Here is an 18289-nt window from a genome sequence, read left to right as displayed (position 1 = left end):
ACTTTAGAAATCCATTCTCCACCCACCTCTTCTTGCAAATTACTGTTCCATCGCCAAATGCCTGTTCCTTTCCGAAGTCCTTCAACTTGTTGTCACCATCCAAATCAGCATCCATCCTTCCACAACACCATATCTCCACTCAGAATAGCACTGAAATGATGAATTATGACCTATATTGGCTTCTAAACCCCAACTCCCCAAATTCAAAATGCTCATCCTGATGTTTAAATTCTGTTTATGGCCTCACTACTCCTAACCTTTAATTTCCAAAGATGTTAAGGCTCAATGGATTAGCCACGGTATATATGGGGTTGTGGGAATAGGGTGGGGCTTGGTTGGAGTGGGATGCTCTTCAGAAGGTCAACGCAGAGTCATTGGGTCAAATGGCTTCTTTCCGTAGTGTAGAGATTCTATGATTCCTCTTGCCCTTCAACCCTTGTAAAACTCTGCATTCCTCTAGCTCTGACTGCTGTACATCCCCACATCTTTTGCCCCCATCATCGTATGCATGGCTCCCGGTCAGCCCTCACACATCATCTGCATTGTCTCAGTGTAAAATTTTAAATTGGATTATACTTCTGCAAAGCACCTCAGAGGGTTTTAAAAGATGTTATATGAAAGCAATTTTGTGTTTTGTTGAATAGTGACTGCTGATAGGCTATTCAACTATTCATCACAAACAAACCCAATCTTGCCATTATTAGATATTTGCCAATGCAAATCTAGTGCTTTTCCATTTGAGAATCAACCACAAGTTATTAGTCCTCCCTCACAGTTCACAGGCCTATTTAATACCTCAGATTGCTTGCCCAACTGAGACCCACTACATTGGCACTGACCAGAAAATGAACTTTAGATCTTGTCAGTACAGATTAGAACCACATTAGGTAGTAAAAGCAGTGCCTAAAGTACATTCATCATAAAATGCTTCTTCCCAGCTATAGATTAAAACCAGAAAATATTTATTAGCTTACTGGTGTTCTTTTATTGCATTTTCCCACATTGTAGGCATCCATCTTTTTAATCTTCCCCTTCCACCTGGAATCACAATATCGCTTAAAAAGGTTAATAGAATCTGTAATTAAAAACAGACTGACTGACAGTACTTCAGCATACGTAAATTGATCAGAGAGAGCAAGCATAGATTTAAGGACAAGTTGTGTCAAACTAACAGTTTAACTTCTTTGAGCAGGTTACTAGTGAGATAAATAAGGGAGTGTTACAGATGTTATTTATAAGAACCTCCAGAAGGCATCTAATGAAATTCCATTCAAAGGACTGTTAGCAAAAAAAGTGAAAGGACATGGAATCCAAGGCAAACGAAGGGAATAATGGATATATATGCTTCAATTTACAGGGTGAGAAAAAAAAAGTGATATCTCCCAGGGAACTACACCAGGGTTTCATCTTTTCATTATATTTATCAATTTGTTGACAATACCAATTTAGGTGGCAGAGTAAGTATTTTAGTAGAAAACAGAAAATTGCAAACAAATGGGAGTTCAATAACAGCTCCTACAACATCACAGACATTTGCTTAATGTTTGATTAGAAAGTTGATGGGGTATTACTTTATGCTGAAATTATTCATACCTGAATTAGAACATCCTCACCTTAAGTTCAATGCTGTCAGAACATATTTTTTTTTAAAAAACGTGGCAATCAAGTTGCACTCTCGAAAAATGTTAGTTGTGCCCCTGTCACTTCAGTACTAAAATGTGAAGTCAACCTGCCGTATCACACTCATTCTTCCCATTGGCCTGTAGCCACCTCTGTAGATGGGTTACAATGACCTTGTATTCAACTGGACTATTTCTTGTGAAAACAAAATTTTACTTTTTGACAGTCAGCTCCCACTTATTTTTACAAAGCAGGGCATTATTGAAATTGTGCCTCACATGAAATTGGCACCAAACCAACACATTAACATCACACAAAAAACATTTCTGTAATATATTGCCTGTTAATAGTCTGTGCCATAAAGAGATAAAGGAAGTCCCAAATTCAATTGAAGTTTTACACTGTTACTTGTTCTCAGCAAGATGATGGCAGCTGTCAAACAATTGTATCAATATCACTGTGATAAAAAGGAAGAAAATTCAACCATGGCTCCCGCTCCTAAATGATGCTCAGCTGTCTCTCGGAAATCATGTGTTTGAATATGACTTAGCTCAAACATCTCCTGTAATCTAGTAGCCTACTAACATTCACAAAAAAATGGCCATCCAGTCAAAATACAAGCACCCATGTAATATTTCCCAGTTTGCAGACAACACAGAACTGGGTGGGAGGGTGAACTGTAAGGAAGATGCAGAGATGCTTCAGTATGATTTGCACAAGTTCAGTGAGTGGGCAAATGCATGGCACATGAAGTGTAATATGCAGAGTTCTGAGGGTTGTCAGGCTGGAGTAGGTAACAGAAAACAAAATAGGAAAAGGCCATAAAGGATAACACCACAAGGATAAGGTTTGGAAGTATTTGACCACCTGGAACCACTCTACCCTGTATACCTGGTGATGCACTGCCTGTAGCAACTGAGCCAAAAGGAATGGGTCAAGATTATTTTCATTCTATTGTCCGCTGTCATTGATGATAGCCTCAGGCTGATCACTTTAAGGGAAGTTCCAAATTGCAAGCCTTTGACAATAATATAATGCCCTTAACATTTTAAAATTGCAATCTATGTGTATCTGTATGAATTAACCAATAAAAGGCTCCCACGAGTGAGCTTGTAGTTAGGTGAACCATATAAATCAAGAACATTCCATGTTTAAAACCTAGTTTCTGATTAACTCCGTTTAGCACATAACTACAAATTGGCTTCAGCACATGTAGCATGGAGAAAAGAGAAAAATAAATCACATGTTCTTGATTGAGATAGCAAAACAGTAATGATTACATGAAATCTGTGTGTGGGGACAATGGACAAGGACAAAACCTTGTTCAATTATGGTGTTTTTTGACATAGACAAGTCCATCAATACTTACGTTACGGTCATACGAATAAAAACTTCCTTGGCTTACACAGCAGAGGGTCATCAGCACTCATAGCTCAGCACAAAAGCAATAACTTCAGTAATAAAGAGATGGGAAGAAAAAGGAGTAGAAAAAAACTTGAAATAAATTTTGAAAGCAGTGAAAGCTAGAATCCAGCAATTTCATTTTTTTGTTTAAGGCAAAATGAATGTTAGCCTTTCATTCAAAGAGAATGAAACATAAAAGTAAAGAGGTTTTGCTAAAACTATACAAGACACTTGTCAGGCCACAGCTGGAATACTGTGAACAGGTTTAGGCCCTTTATCTAAGGAAAGATATACTGGCATTGAACCAGACAAGGTTCATTAGGCTGATAGCAAGTATGGAGGAACTGTCTTATGAGGAGAGGTTGTATAGATTGGGCTTGTACTTGTTGGAATAGGGAAGAATGAGAGGTGACCTTATTGAAATATACACAATTTTTCAAGGATGTGACATGGAAAGGTTGTTTTTCCTTGTAGGACAGTCTAGGATCAGAGGGCATCATCTCAGAATAAGGGGTTGCACATTTATGACCGAGATGAGGAAGAATTTCTTCGGAGAGTAGGGAATCTGGGAATTCCTTTACCGCAGAGGACAGTTAAAGCTGGGCCATTAAACATTTTCAAGGCGGATGTAGACAGATTTTTAACTCAGGAAGAGAATCAGGGTTATGGAGAAAAGGTAGGAAAGTAGAGTTGAGGATGATCAGATCTGCCATGATCTCATTGAATGGTGGAACAGACTGGATGGACTGAATGGCCTACTTTTGCTCGTATGTCTTATAATTGTGCTTTTGCTTCATTTATTTTGTTCTGAATATCATATGCATTTGATGATTTTTTAAAACCAATCTTCCCCCTCTTTTGACCTTAATTTTCAGCCATATTTATGTAAATGACCTGCAATGCTACCACCTCCTTTTTGCTTTGCAAGCCTACCTACTCCCTTTGCAGAACTAGGCCCCTATAATTACTTTAAGTACAGGGAGAACTAGCCATTTGGATACGAACTTGGCTATAAGGTAGAAGTCAGAGGGTGGTGGAGGGTTACTTTCCAGACTAGAAACCTGTGACCAGTGCTGTGTCACAAGGATCAGTGCTGGGTCCACTGCTTTTCATCATTTACCTAAATTATTTGGACATGAATATAAGAGGCGTGGTTATCAAGTTTGCAGATGACACTAAAATTGGTGGTGCAGTAGACAGCCAAGAAGGTTACCTCAGAGTACAATGGGACTTTAATCAAATGGGCCAAGGGCCGATGAGTGGCAGATGGAGTTTAATTAGATAAATGTGAGGTGCTACATTTTGGTAAAGCTAATCAAGGCAGGACTTATACACTTAATGGTTAGGTCCTGTGAAGTATTGCTGAACAAAGAGAATGTAGGTTCATAGTTCCTTGAAAGTCAAGTCCCAGGTAGACAGATTAGTGAAGATGGTGTTTGGTACGCTTGCCTGTATTGGTCAGTGCACTGGGTATAGGAGTTGGGAGATCATGTTGCAGCTGTGTAAGACATTGGTTAGGCCACTTTTGGAATGCTGAATTCAGTTCTGGTCTTCCTTGTAAATACATTGTGAAACTTGAAAGGGTTCAGAAAAGATTTACAAAGATGTTACCAGAGTTGGAGGGTTTGAGCTATTAGGAGAGGCTGAACAGGCTGGGGCTATTTACCCCTGAGCGGAGGCCAAGGAGTGACCCTTTAGAGGTTTATAAAATCATGAAAGGCATGCATATTGTGAACAGACAAGGACTTTTTTTCCAGGGTGGGTGAGTCCAAAACTAGATGGCATAGGTTTAAGGTGAGAGGGGAAAGATTTAAAAGGGACACAAGGGCAACTTTGTCACGCAGAAGGTGGTGCGTGTATGAATTGAACTGCTCCAGGAAGTGGTACAATTACAACAACATTTAAAAAGGCATCGGGATGGGTATATGAATAGGAAGGATATGGGCCAGACGCTGGCAAATGGGGCTCACTTAATTTAGGATATCTGGTCAGCATGGACAATTTGGAACAAAGGGTCTGTTTCCAAGCTGTTCGTCTCTACAACTCTCAGACAATGGGATAAATGCAACAAGCATTGCAGCACTAAGTGATCTAGAATAGAAAGGGTCCTAGGTTCCCTCAACAATGATTTCAGTTTTCATCCATGATTACACTAGAAGCACTCCAAAGGGCCAGTGAATATCAGATAAGAATAGTATTCAGCTCAGCCATAATCAAATAGTCTGCAGTACTTGGATGCACATAAAGACAAGTAATTTATGCAAGGTAACATGAGGGCTGTTGTTATTGACAAAACCATATTCTAGTATAAATTTATATATTCTCGAGAGGAGAGAACTTTCTCTGGACAGGGAAGGGGAGGGCATGCCTCAAGATGCCCCTCAGGTAACATCTTAAAAAAAGAGAAAGCACACACTTACAATATGTAAAATGTTTATGATGTTAAAAAATAAGTCTTTATCTCAGGGTTCTTAACACATTGACATTTGTCCCACCAGATTAATGAGATGCTTTTAACATTGGAGATACATGCACCAGCTCCCTTATCCAGAAAAAAAGTTATCCGCCCCCAAATATATGGGTCCACGATTCTACATTTGAGAATAGAAAGTCCACTGTATGAATGCAAATGCAGGGAGCCAGCAAAATGACATCTACTCTCAAGATCTGCAATCACAAGTGCTGATATAAAACCTCCTAAATAATATTGTGAATTACTAGAGTACAATTCAAAGTTAATAAAGCCCAAAAGTACATCTCAAAGTTGTTTATGAACAATAGCATAACTTCTGTTAATCAGGGTGATAGCTTTTAACTTCATACCATTCATTATCCACACACAATTAAGTGCTATTGAAAATACATTTTGTATTTTTCTTAGCATTATGCAGCAGGCAGCAAGCTGCACTTGCATAGTGCTGGTAACACCAGGAGAAATTCAATTTAAAGTTATGATATATGACAGAAAATATTCTATTTCAAGATAGGGGAGAGGGAGTCAGAAACCAATAGCAATTTTGAGCTATTGAATGGAGTTAATAGATAACCCATTTCTATACCTTAAACCTACAACAGGGTTCTTCACATCATACTTTTGGTGTTGATTTTCTTGCAAGTCCATTTGTCACAGCATATTCAATTAAACTACTTTATCCGAGTGATTTAAACAATGGGTTAGTGGTATTAGTATATGTACTTTTTTTCAAAATGTTGGACTTCAATAAAATAAGAAATTCTCATAAATGCCAAGTGCTTTCACATTATTAGCTCTCCAGTTTCATAAGCTTGATATTTCTAAATTTAAAATGGTCTTGACCATTAATTTCTTAAAAGCAGTTAGGCATGTGTCTACAATCCAGAATCTAATAAAAGAAAAATCTCGCGGGAATTCACTTTGTTTTGATTGTTAAATGAAGTGATTTTCTATACAATCCCTCAGTTTATGTAGGTCAGGGAATGGGGCGGTGTATGTTTTAATTAAATTGAGCCCGTTAGTGATTTAATAAACCTAGCTCTTTTATTCAAATACAGTTCCTAGTTTTGGACGAAAATAGATGTACTGAGCCTGTGGGCTTACTTGATTGTGATTCTGGAATCGTGTGAAATGAAATCTTCTGAAATAAACAGTTTAAAACGACATTTTTCATGATTATCCGAAAGGCTTCAATTACAGTGCTCAAGCGAACCTTTTGTTCGCCTCCAGTTGTGAACCACGTAGCGCCTCGAAGACCAGGGCCAAGAAGACACACCCCCACCCCCACTTCCGACTTGCAAACAAAATACTCAACTACAAACTTTCAGGACTTTCACAAATCACAACCTTTCAACCGATTTACCAGTTATTTTTCTTTCTCCGCCAACGGAAGGTCGCCCAAAGCAGATCAAATCTTCTCAATAAACCCACAGTATAGCAAGGAATTATTTACATTAGATACGAGGCAAACACACTCAGAATGCAAGTGCCATAGTAATCCACTTTTCAAAATCTGATCGTGCTGCGCAAAAAAAATTGGGATTTTTAAAAAAATAAAATATTTTAACAAGAGCTTAAGCTTTTCGGCCCGAATTAAGTCAAATGCTATTAAATGCACTTGTCATCATCCAGATATTTTACCAAAGCGATAATGCTAATAGTTTAGTTTTTTTACTGACTCGTATTAATGTCAAGGCATCATAGTCTATTAAATATTGTTTTATACATTAACTTGCCCATGAAGATTCTAAAACATGGTTGAAGACGTATCAAATACAGCAAAGAGAGTGGGAATAAAAGTCCCTTAACTTGCGGAAGAATGACCCAAATGTTCACCCACATTTTAGGTATCGCGATGCGACAACTGGATTTTTAATTTTTTAAAAACAACCGTCCCATTGAAGCCAACCGCAAAGCATGCAAAAGGGCGGGGGTAAATAAAATGAGATATCTTCTCAGCCAGGATTTAAACGATTTCTAATCTAAAGAACAAACAAGGTGTGTTTAAATCTAATAATTTCCCCCTTTATGTCCCAGTCTACCATGATTTGCACAAGGAACTCAATCCCCCGAGCGCACACTCACCTCTAAAAGGAACTAATGTTTCAAGAGCTAAATCGCACCCCAAAAACGGTCGAGCATGTTTTCCATCATGTCTGCTAAAACAGCTAACTCCTAGAGATGGGTTTATAAATTTTAAATTAACGGATTATCTGATAGCCCCTGACAACAGGCCAGCTCCCAACCGGTTGCAAAGCCGAGCCGGAAGACAAAATGATTTATTTGCACACATCTTACATACACTAGAGTTTTTACTCCGTCCAATATTTTTCTGTGCTTTTATTTAAACCTCGATAACATTAATAACTTAAACCTTTCGATTCACTTCCTTCTTTGCACCTTTTTAAAGAAACAATTTAAAATAAAGCTTCTATGCAGTTAACTGTAAATTCACTCACTTTCATTCCATCGTCGCTTGCTCCACTTTATAATTTGGTGAGTTTATTGGGAATCGTCGTGATTTTTTTCTCCGAGGAGTGGGGGCTTAATTTCTAACGTAATTTTATTTTTTTAAAAAAATCTATAAAATCCCTGTCGGGAAACAGAAATACTTGAAGCGAACGGCCATCTTGGAAACCCTGAGAAAGGAAAATAATCCCTCGCACACGACTGTCTTCTTCTTCCGGGGTTTGATCCGAAGTTGCAAATGTTGAGCACCTTTGGCTATTCTGTTCATATTCTATTTTTGAACATTAATTTGAGATTTTAAAAATAAATAAATATCGGCTTGGCGGAGAGATATTCTTTTTGGGCGGAGAGCAGGCTGCGATTCGCAGCAGCGTTTGAACGTGTAGTAATCCGCAGAGTTTAAAATTTCCCGTTTCAGTCGGAACATGGGTTTAGAGATAGAAAATCTGGAGTTTGGGCTTACTTGTAATGGTTAATATTACTTACTAAAGAAAGACAGAAGCAGAAAGCATTTTTGGTGAAAAACATTGTTAAAACATAGACTCCTCCCCCAAGTGTGGAATGTGCTGGACGATTCCATGTTTTGCTATCAGACTGTAATCTGATGTTTGCTTGCAGCTACATTTTATCAGAGACATCAACAAAGGAGGGCGGGGCGGGGAAGAGATGGCAGGAATTGCATTTGTAGTTATAAAAAGGCGTAAATACAGAGTATCAAACTATTATAAACTGTCCTCCTGCACCTGTCCCTTTCGCATTTTATCCTTTGCTAATCTCCTGAAGTTGGTGTCTCCGTGGTACTTAAAACGGTTCCACAAGTACCTACCGTTTTCCTGCACTTTGGCCAGTGTTAATCTTGTTTGATATAATTTTACGACACACAAGGAAGCAGTTTGGTAAATTAGGCCAGTACTAACCCTCTTAAAGAACGCAGTAGTCCTTTCTTCCCGTACCCTTAAAAAAAAGACATACATTGTAAGAAAAACTATCAATCCCATTTCACTACCACTACTGTTCGTTCAAAATCACACACCATGTTATAGACCAACAGATTTATTTGGGAGTACAAGCTTTCAGAGTGCTGCTCCTTCATCAGGTAGCTACCTAACAATCGAGCAATACCCCAAAAGCTTGTACTTCTAAATAAACCTATTGGATTGATCTCGCATCGTTGCCCTCTGAGAAGGGCACTGCTTGTCACTGGCCACCCTGGTGTTTCTGTTCTTCCTGATTTGAATAAGAATTTGTACACCTGTTGTCTTTCACTATGTCTCACATCTGCACACACACCATGGGTGCTGGGGAAAATAGAAGCATTACTGCAGTTAGGCAGTAGTGTGGAAGTCAAAAAAATAAACCTATTGGACTAGAAACCTAATGTTGTATGATGATTTTTAACTTTGTCCACCTCAATCCAACACTGGCACCTCCACATCTTCACTACTATTTGTGATAGATACAGTATTCCATCTTCTAAGGATCTGCACCATAAAGTGGTTATTTTGCTTTGTCCCCACAATATTAAAATAACATCCTTTATAAATGCATTAACTAGGAGAATTAAATATTGTTTAGTTACCTTACCAAAATCTTGAATTGTGAAGACTGTGAGCAGCACTCTTCATATTCTTCTCGTGAAGGCCTTGTACATCTGTTTATGGATTTTGCCTTTCCATGACTTTGACATCTGACCCGAAGCATAGTCCCTGAAGCTGGATAAGTTAGTATAACTATCCACACCATTTCCAACAGCATCACAATATACTGGTTGTAAACAAAAAACCTAGCTATAATTTTTCCTGTTTCTGAAGCTTGAAAAAAAAAGTATCAAAATTCAAATGTAATTCAGCGCTTCACAATACTTTCCAGACAGGCAAATGACCATTAAATGCAGAAGACCATTATTCTATTTAAGAGCTTCCAACTCACACTGCATCAATTAAGAGTATGTCTGATATGACTACAGTAGGCATATGCTCTCCATAAAAGTCAGGTGACTAATGGCCTAGAACCTTTTCTAACTCTCCTCCTGGAGTGATCTGGTGTAGCTCAATTTCACTGCTTTCCTATATTTGGGAAACCAAAGTGCCCAGGCACCAGCAAATTACTACTTTTTGTTTAATTAGGCCCACCGTACCAGTCTATCTAAAGCATTCACTTCCTTGGCTGTTTGGAGGAAGAATTGTAATACAGTGATAATTCTGTACCTCTCATTTCCACCACCAACTTTGCCCTGGAACCAAATCCCATCTAGGAGAATGAGAGAACGAAAAGTAGACAGCAGATGAGAAGCTCACAAACTGCACTACACACCATAAAAACATTGAATGTAATGTTACCTTCCTAACCACAGGCTGAATACACTTTCTACCTCATTGAATGGTTCTACCAGTTGAAAGAGTAGAATTTTCAGTTACCACCGACTTTTTGCAAACCCACTGCTGTAAGCACCAAATCTTGGTTACACGTACTATTTTCACACATGGCTCCCAGAAAATACCTATCCAAGTCACAGAACCTCTTCAAGATGTAGACAAAATCAGGATGGTGGAAGAACTGATAAAAGGTAAATCATGATCTCAATTTCAATTTGTAGTGCCACAGACCAGGCTTACTGTTAAGTTGCTCAAGTCTCACATGATAAACAAGTTGAAGAGGTATGCCCGCTATGTGGCAGACCTCCTCACTCCAAGATATTCTGCAACAGATTGGTATAAACTGGAGCTTTCTCTCTGTGCAACCGTTTGTCCTTTTGGCCACAACCCATCTCTCACAGCTCAGTTCTGGATCTTGCACACGAACTAGAAAAAGACCTTCTGTTACATGTGGAATAGTTCCGATCCACCAAGGCGGACTGTTTGGACAAATACCTTAAGCTGTGTTTTGTATTATTTTACCGGCATGCTAGTTTTGTTATAAAGTGCCACTTCTAAAATTATTTTATGTATTTGCTACACCAAGCTATGGCAGGAAGACTGGGATTAAAAATGGTCTTCCCAACCGCCAGCCTTTCGGAATCAGTCAACCACCCGGGGCACTGACGCAGCTCTCAACTCCATTTAAAGTAGCTTTATGAACTAAAAGCTTGAATTGAAGGAAGAATTCCAAATTGCTCTTCATTTCTTCAGCATGCAATACTGTATTCAGGATGAGTGCATGTCAACCCATAGTATATTTACAGATGTATCAGTGAACTACAGAGCTATTTCTTCAAACTCACTAATGAGAAATCATTTATTTGTATTCAAATAAAAATATAGTAGATATCAATTCTCTTTAAAAATTGTTAATATTGCATTCCATCTTCCATTTTCCTTTTTGACTCAAATTTGACTTAAAGCAGTATTTTTCCAATAAAACAGATGGGTGGGCAGAATAACACACTTTCACTTCATTCTACAAATTCCAAATCAATTTCTAGAACTTCTATTTAAATAATGAAGAGCTAATAATTGCCTTAAATTTAGTATTATATTAAAACCAATAAAGCAGCTGTCTTGGTGAAATATTCTCTTGGTATTATCACAGCAATACTAAAAATTTTCCATCGTATGAGATTTCAGTGACATACACATTTGTAGCCTCAAACCTATGATCTTGGTTTCTACAAACATCGAGTCAAACTTCAGAAAAAGGGACTGGAATAAAAAAATGGCAGAAACAGAACAGGAGAGAAATACAATATGCAATCAAATTATGGCTATTTATTACCAATTGTTCATGACAGATCAACAGCTTTAGAATCAATTTCAGAGGACCTACATTAAAATGATGAGCAATGGTAAGTACATGTTAACAATGCCAAACAAAACTAGGTTAAAAATCACACAACAGGTTATAGTCCAACAGGTTTATTTGGAAGTACTAGCTTTTGGAGCGCTGTTCCTTCATCAGGCAGTTGTGGAGAAGAAGGTTGTAAGACATGGAAATATTAGCAAAGTTTGCTAATATTTCCGTGTCTTACAATCTTATTCTCCACAATCACCTGATGAAGGAGCAGCGCTCCGAAAGCTAGTGCTTCTAAATAAACCTGTTCGACTATAACCTGGTGCTGTGTGATTTTTAACCTTGTACACCCCAGTCCAACACAGACGTCTCCAAATCAAAACTAGAACAGATTCAACTTTACCTGGGTTTCAAAAGTAGCTGTCATGACAATTCAGAGCATAAATCAAGAGGTATGGCTGTTTAAAATATGTTTGCATTTGGATTTTATGACCAGCCTTGTATTTTTGTACCGACACTAACCCTTTAAATTCTGTTTTAATAAAGACAGCATTTAAGTTGGTAAAAACTCTTTTATGTTGCCCTCTAATGGACACACCACAATCTCCACTAGGAAGTGCAAATAGAGAATTGCACTCAGGGCAATCTAGCAACAATATGAAACACTAAGTCTCTTGTGGTATAGTGATTACCTTGGGTTCAAAGGTCTGGGTACAAGTCCTACATGTTCCAGAGGTGTCATAAACATGTCTGAACAGATTGATTGAAATAGTTATAACCACTTAGTTTGAGCCAATTTTATTAGAGGTCTGTACAGGGTCATAGAGATGTACAGCACGGAAACAGACCCTTCAGTTTAACTCGTCCATGCCGACCAGATATCCTAAAATCAATCTAGTCTCATTTCCCAGCATTTGGCCCATATCCCTCTAAACCCCTTTCTACTCATGTACCCGTTCAGATGTGTGTGTGTGGTGCCAGAAAAGCACAGCAGATCAGGCAGTATCCAAAGGAGCAGGAGAATTGACATTGCGGGCATAAGCCCTTCATCAGGAGGACTTATGCCTGAAATGTCAATTCTTCTGCTCCTCAGATGCTGCTTAACCTGCTGTGCTTTTGCCACACCACACTGTCGACCCTGATCTCCAGTATTTGCAGTCCTCACCTTTCTCCTAACCCATTCAGATGCCTTTTAAATGTTGTAATTATACCAGCCTCAACCACTTCCTCTGGCAGCTCATTCCATACACGCACCACCCTCTGTGTGAAAAAGCTGCCCTTTAGGTCCCTTTTAAAATCATTCCCCTCTCACCCTAAACCTATGCCCTGTAGTTCTGGACTCCCTCACCCCAGGGGAAATACCTTATCTATTTACCCTATCCATGACACTCATGATTTTATAAGGTCACCCCTCAGCCACAGACGCTCCAGGGAAAACAACCCCAGCCTATTCAGCCTCTCCCTATAGCTCAAGCCCTCCAACCCTGGCAATATCCTTGTACATCTTTTACACAAAAATGATTTTTAACTTCAAAATTCACATCCTTTATTACTATATTTCATCCCCAGCCCATTTTCTAAAAAAACACTTCTACATACATTTCATCTTTCCAACACACTGCACTTAGTACTGCTTTTATTCCAAGAACTGCTTAGAGTCAGAGAGGTACAGCACGGAAACAGACCCTTCAGTCCAACTTGTCCATGCCAACCAGATATCCCAACACAATCTAGTTCCACCTGCCAGCACCCAGCCCATATCCCTCCAAACTCTTCCTATTCATGTACACATCCAGATGCCTTTTCAATGTTGCAATTGTACCAGCCTCCACCACTTCCTCTTGCAACTCATTCCATACACATACCACCCTCTGCATAAAAATGTTGCCCCTTAGAACCCTGGCAACATTCTTGTAAATCTTTTCTGAACCCTTTCAAGTTTCACAACATCTTTCCGACAGGAAGGAGACCAGAATTGCACGCAATATTCCAACAGTGGCCTAACCAATGTCCTGTACAGCCACAACATGACCTCCCAACTCCTGTACTCAATACTTTGACCAATAAAGGAAAGCATACCAAATGCCTTCTTCACTATCCTATCTACCTGTTACTCAATTTTCAAGGAGCTGTGAACTTGCACTCCAAGGTCACTTTGTTCAGCAACACTCTAGGACCTTACCACACTTGCACAACGTTGCTGGGATTTTCCCCATGCCCAGTCCAGGATCCAAACCTAAATTCTTTGGTGAAAAGAGAGTATCCATTCCATATTAAGAAAACAAACATTGTACCTAATCAGCATTTCCATTTGGCTTTCTCCCCCTTTGACCACAATGGCCATTTTATTTGGGTCTTATTATCACCACCCACCCTGATCTTCTGATATCATTTGCTTCAGATTAGGATATGTTTCCACATAGGAGCCTGGGTCATGCAGTCAGTAGAGCAACAGACTTGTGCTTCCAGCAGCCCTCAAACAGCTTCTTATCTTACTGACTGAAGGCAGTACTCTTCACCGCAAAGCATCATAATCTTCTCAGATGTCATCAACACATCTGTAAGTTCCAGGTGTCACTTGATAGCAATCTGGGGCAAAAACACAAGGTGATTATTTTTCCTCCCTGGTCTCGATATGCCTGCACTCATCAAAAGTACTGTTCACATACTTTGAACAAGATTTGCCAACAACAGAGATCAGAGACTAAAACAAAAGTGCAGATACTGTAATCCAAAGTAGACAGGCAAGAGGCTGGAAGAGCACAGCAAGCCAGGCAGCATCAGGAGGTGGAGAAGTCGATGTTTCAACATAGAATATGGGACCTTCCTGGTCTGGATAATGTAGAACATGCCAGGTAATGATGACTACCCAATTGAGGAGGAAAAAAAAAAATCACTATTTCTCCTCTTTAATGTTGAATGTATCGGGTTTAAATCTGAAATCTAAAATTAGTCACAGTTGTGGTGATGCCAACCTATTCCAATTTCAAGTTAAGAATCAACCTTCTGGAAATTCAACTTCAGGAAACCTCACAGCCTAATAATAACATTTCCCTTTCCAAAAACCTCACTGAAGGCATTGAAACCACCCAAAAACAAACTATAGGCCTGCCTTGCAGGAGACTGGAGCTCTTAAACCAGAGACTGAGTTAACCATAACTGTATTACCTTTACCTGTAAACCAACCTTTGAGAGTGTGCATGTGAGAACACATGTATTAAACCTGGGGCAAGTGTGTGAGAATTTATTTTTAATATGCTCAAAAGTTTGCTGTTAAAATTATTTAATTGGGATACATCAAGGGTATGAAAAGACACACCTGTTAGAAAATGTCAGAGATTACAGGCAATAAAGAGGACACAAATTCTAAGACACAAGTAAAATATTTTTAAAACTGAATTATACAGTTGAGCAATATTTCAAGTACCATTTCAAATTGCTAACAATGACCCAATACCAATTTAGTTAAATTAGTGTGGTATAACATATAAAAGGAACTGTCAACCATCTTACAGGGTTCATTCATGAATTTGACTGGGACAACACTATTATTTTATAGGACAAGCCAAACAGAGAACAGCCAGGGAATTCCTAGAGGCATGGCACTCATCCACAGACTCAATCAATAAGCACATCGACCTGGACCCAATATACCGGCCACTGCAACAGACAGCTGGTACTGACAACCGGAAGCGGCAGATTCAAACCACTACAAATGCCGGAGGAAACATCACAGAAGCGCTTCACAGGAGGCTCCCAAGCACTGAGGATGTCACCTAGACAGGGGACGAAACGTCTGCAACACAAATTCCCAGCTCGGCGAACAGAACCACAACAACGAGCACCCGAGCTACAAATCTTTTCACAAACTTTGAACTAGGTTGCATTCTCTAATCTCAGAAGTGAGTTTGAACTCATGGCAATTTGACTCAGACCAACTGAATCAGGGCCAATGAAGGTGATGGTATGAGGGGGCTGGGAAGGTAAGAAGATTTCTATAAATTCAGGTGCACAGATCGTGCAAAACTAGGACAAATGATTAGGAGCAGAGAACATCACATATCTTCAAAGACCACCAACTACTCGGCACAAACCAATATTATACACCCAAATTCAACACTCCCTAGCACTGAACGCTAGTCAAATGGTTTGCTGATACCATATTAAGATTCCCGAAAGGTAGTTCCATCACCAACAGCAAACATAATTCAACCGTAAAGTGGATAGTAAAGAAAAAGAGAGAAACAATATTTACAATATTTATGTATGATTTGGAGATGCCGGTATTGGACTGGGTTGTACAAAGTTAAAAATCACAACACCAGGTTATAGTCCAACAGGTTTAATTGGAAGCACTAGCTTTCAGAGCGCTTCTCCTTTATCCCACAACCACCTCTGAAGGAGCAGCACTCTGAAAGCTAGTGCTTCCAATTAAACCTGTTGGACTATAACATGGTGCTTCCAATTAAACCTGTTGGACTATAACCTGGTGTTGTGTGATTTTTAACTAAATATTTACCTAGTGTTCCAATGCCACCAAGCCTAGAAACGTCCACATTTCACTGCACTACAACATCTCTTAACATAGAATACCAAGGAAGTATGGCAGTCTCAGTGCCACATTTAAACCAAGTTGCCAAATTGAAAACATTTAAAAGCTACCATGCAACATTCTCCACCCTACCCCAGCTTTTCTCCCTTCCTGAAGGCATATACACAATTTGGAGTTCTATGGACATCATTCAACAATTCACCAAAATAGCCATAATTCATGGATCCTCAAATAAGAGTGTAGAAACATATTCAACAATGGGCATCACAACTGCACGCTACATTTGACAAATTCTTTTTATACATACCAAAGTAGTTTCGTTATAGACACGACTTCTGAGATCCCCTAACTCAGAACAGGGATTGTGCCTTCATGAAATGTATGCATTATATCACATCCACCAAACCTCAAGTTTCAAAACAAAACTTTTTTGGTGCTTCCAACAAATCCATTTGGCTAAACATTTTTAGATTACTTAGTGTGGAAACAGGCCCTTCGACCCAACAAGTCCACACCGACCCACCGAAGCGTAACCCACCCATTCCCCTACATTACCTAACACTACGGGCAATTTAGCATGGCCAATTCACCTGACCTGCACATCTTTGGACTGTGGGAGGAAACCGGAGCACCCGGAGGAAACCCACGCAAACACGGGGAGAACGTGCAAACTCCACACAGACAGTCGCCTGAGGCGGGAATTGAACCCGGGTCTCTGGCGCTGTGAGGCAGCAGTGCTAACCACTGTGCCACCGTGCCGCCCTGATTTAAATCCATTATAGAATAATTTTATGCCTTAAACACCAGGAAGATAGATGAGGAACAGGTAAATAATTGGAATATTAAAGGAAGTAGCTACAAAGACAGCAAATGCACTGGCAGCAAACTTCCAAGCATCCTTACATTCTTACATGAGTCATAGAGGATTGGGAAACTGCTAATGTGACATTCTTATTCAAAAAGGGAAGGAGACAAAAAGAAACAAAAAATGAGAGGCAAGCTAGCTTGTCATTGGGAAAATGCTAGAATCTGTTAGAAAGGAATAAATGCTCTGCTAGTACAAAATATATAATACAAATCAAGAAGGGGGAGTATGGTTTCATGAACGTAAAGTCATGCCTGACAAATTTATTAGAATTCTTTCAAGGAGGTAAAAAAGCAGAATAGGTTTAAAAAGGGAACCAACAGATGTACTCTATTTAGATTTTCAAAACATGTTTAATAAAAAGGTACCACAGGTTAGGTTACTTAATAAGACAAGAACATAAGGCGAGTGGTGCTGGAAAAGCACAGATCAGGCAGCATCTGGAATGATGGAGGGCTTTTGCCCGAAACGTCAATTTTCCTGCTCCTCGGATGCTGCCTGACCTGCTGTGCTTTTCCAGAACCACTCTAATCTTGACTCTGATCTCCAGCATCTGTAGTATCCACTTCCACCAAGAGCATATGGTGTCTAAGCTAATATATTAGCATAGAGAGAGGACTGGCTAATTAATAGGAGAACATTTTGGTATAGAGGGGACCTTTTCAGAACGGCAATCTGTAATCTAGGTTTCCTCCAAATTTTCCTGCTGCTGCTTAGATCTCCAGTCTGTGTTCGGCAGCAGCTTCCAAAAGTCCAAATCACTGTGTCTGCACAGACAAGCAAGTGCACAGCCATGCAGTTTAGAGATTCCATCGCCTATAATTTGTGGGGTGTTGGGATTATTTACAACATATATTAATGGCATGGATGAGGAAATGCATGTACTGTAGCCAGGTTTATGGATGACAAAAATAGGTGGGAAAGCAGAAGGTGAGGATTAGATTAGATTAGATTACATTACAGTGTGGAAACAGGCCCTTCGGCCCAACAAATTCACACTGACCCACCGAAGTGTAACCCACCCATACCCCTACATTTACCTCTGTACCTAACACTACGGGCAATTTAGCATGGCTAATTCACCTGCCCTGCACATCTTTGGACTGTGGGAGGAAACCGGAGCACCCGGAGGAAACCCACGCAGACACGGGGAGAACGTGCAAACTCCACACAGTCACCT

The 18289-nt window shown here is 39.5% G+C and overlaps 1 protein-coding gene across 4 annotated transcripts in view; it reads right to left on the bottom strand.

The window, feature by feature from the left end:
* The window catches only part of kmt2d (lysine (K)-specific methyltransferase 2D), a 245245-nt gene extending 236706 nt beyond the window's left edge, over positions 1-8539 (bottom strand). For all 4 annotated transcript variants that reach the window (XM_043681826.1, XM_043681827.1, XM_043681828.1 and 1 more), the window contains exon 1: positions 7957-8539. The gene's annotated coding sequence lies outside the window, so the exon portion shown is untranslated. The remainder of the gene's footprint in view (positions 1-7956) is intronic.
* Between the last annotated feature and the right edge of the window lie 9750 nt (positions 8540-18289).

The sequence above is a fragment of the Chiloscyllium plagiosum genome, chromosome 43 (genome assembly GCF_004010195.1).
Source record: "Chiloscyllium plagiosum isolate BGI_BamShark_2017 chromosome 43, ASM401019v2, whole genome shotgun sequence".
In the NCBI taxonomy this organism is placed as follows: domain Eukaryota; kingdom Metazoa; phylum Chordata; class Chondrichthyes; order Orectolobiformes; family Hemiscylliidae; genus Chiloscyllium; species Chiloscyllium plagiosum.
Note: the sequence above shows the minus strand (reverse complement) of the source record. Positions and strands in the feature narration are given on the sequence as shown.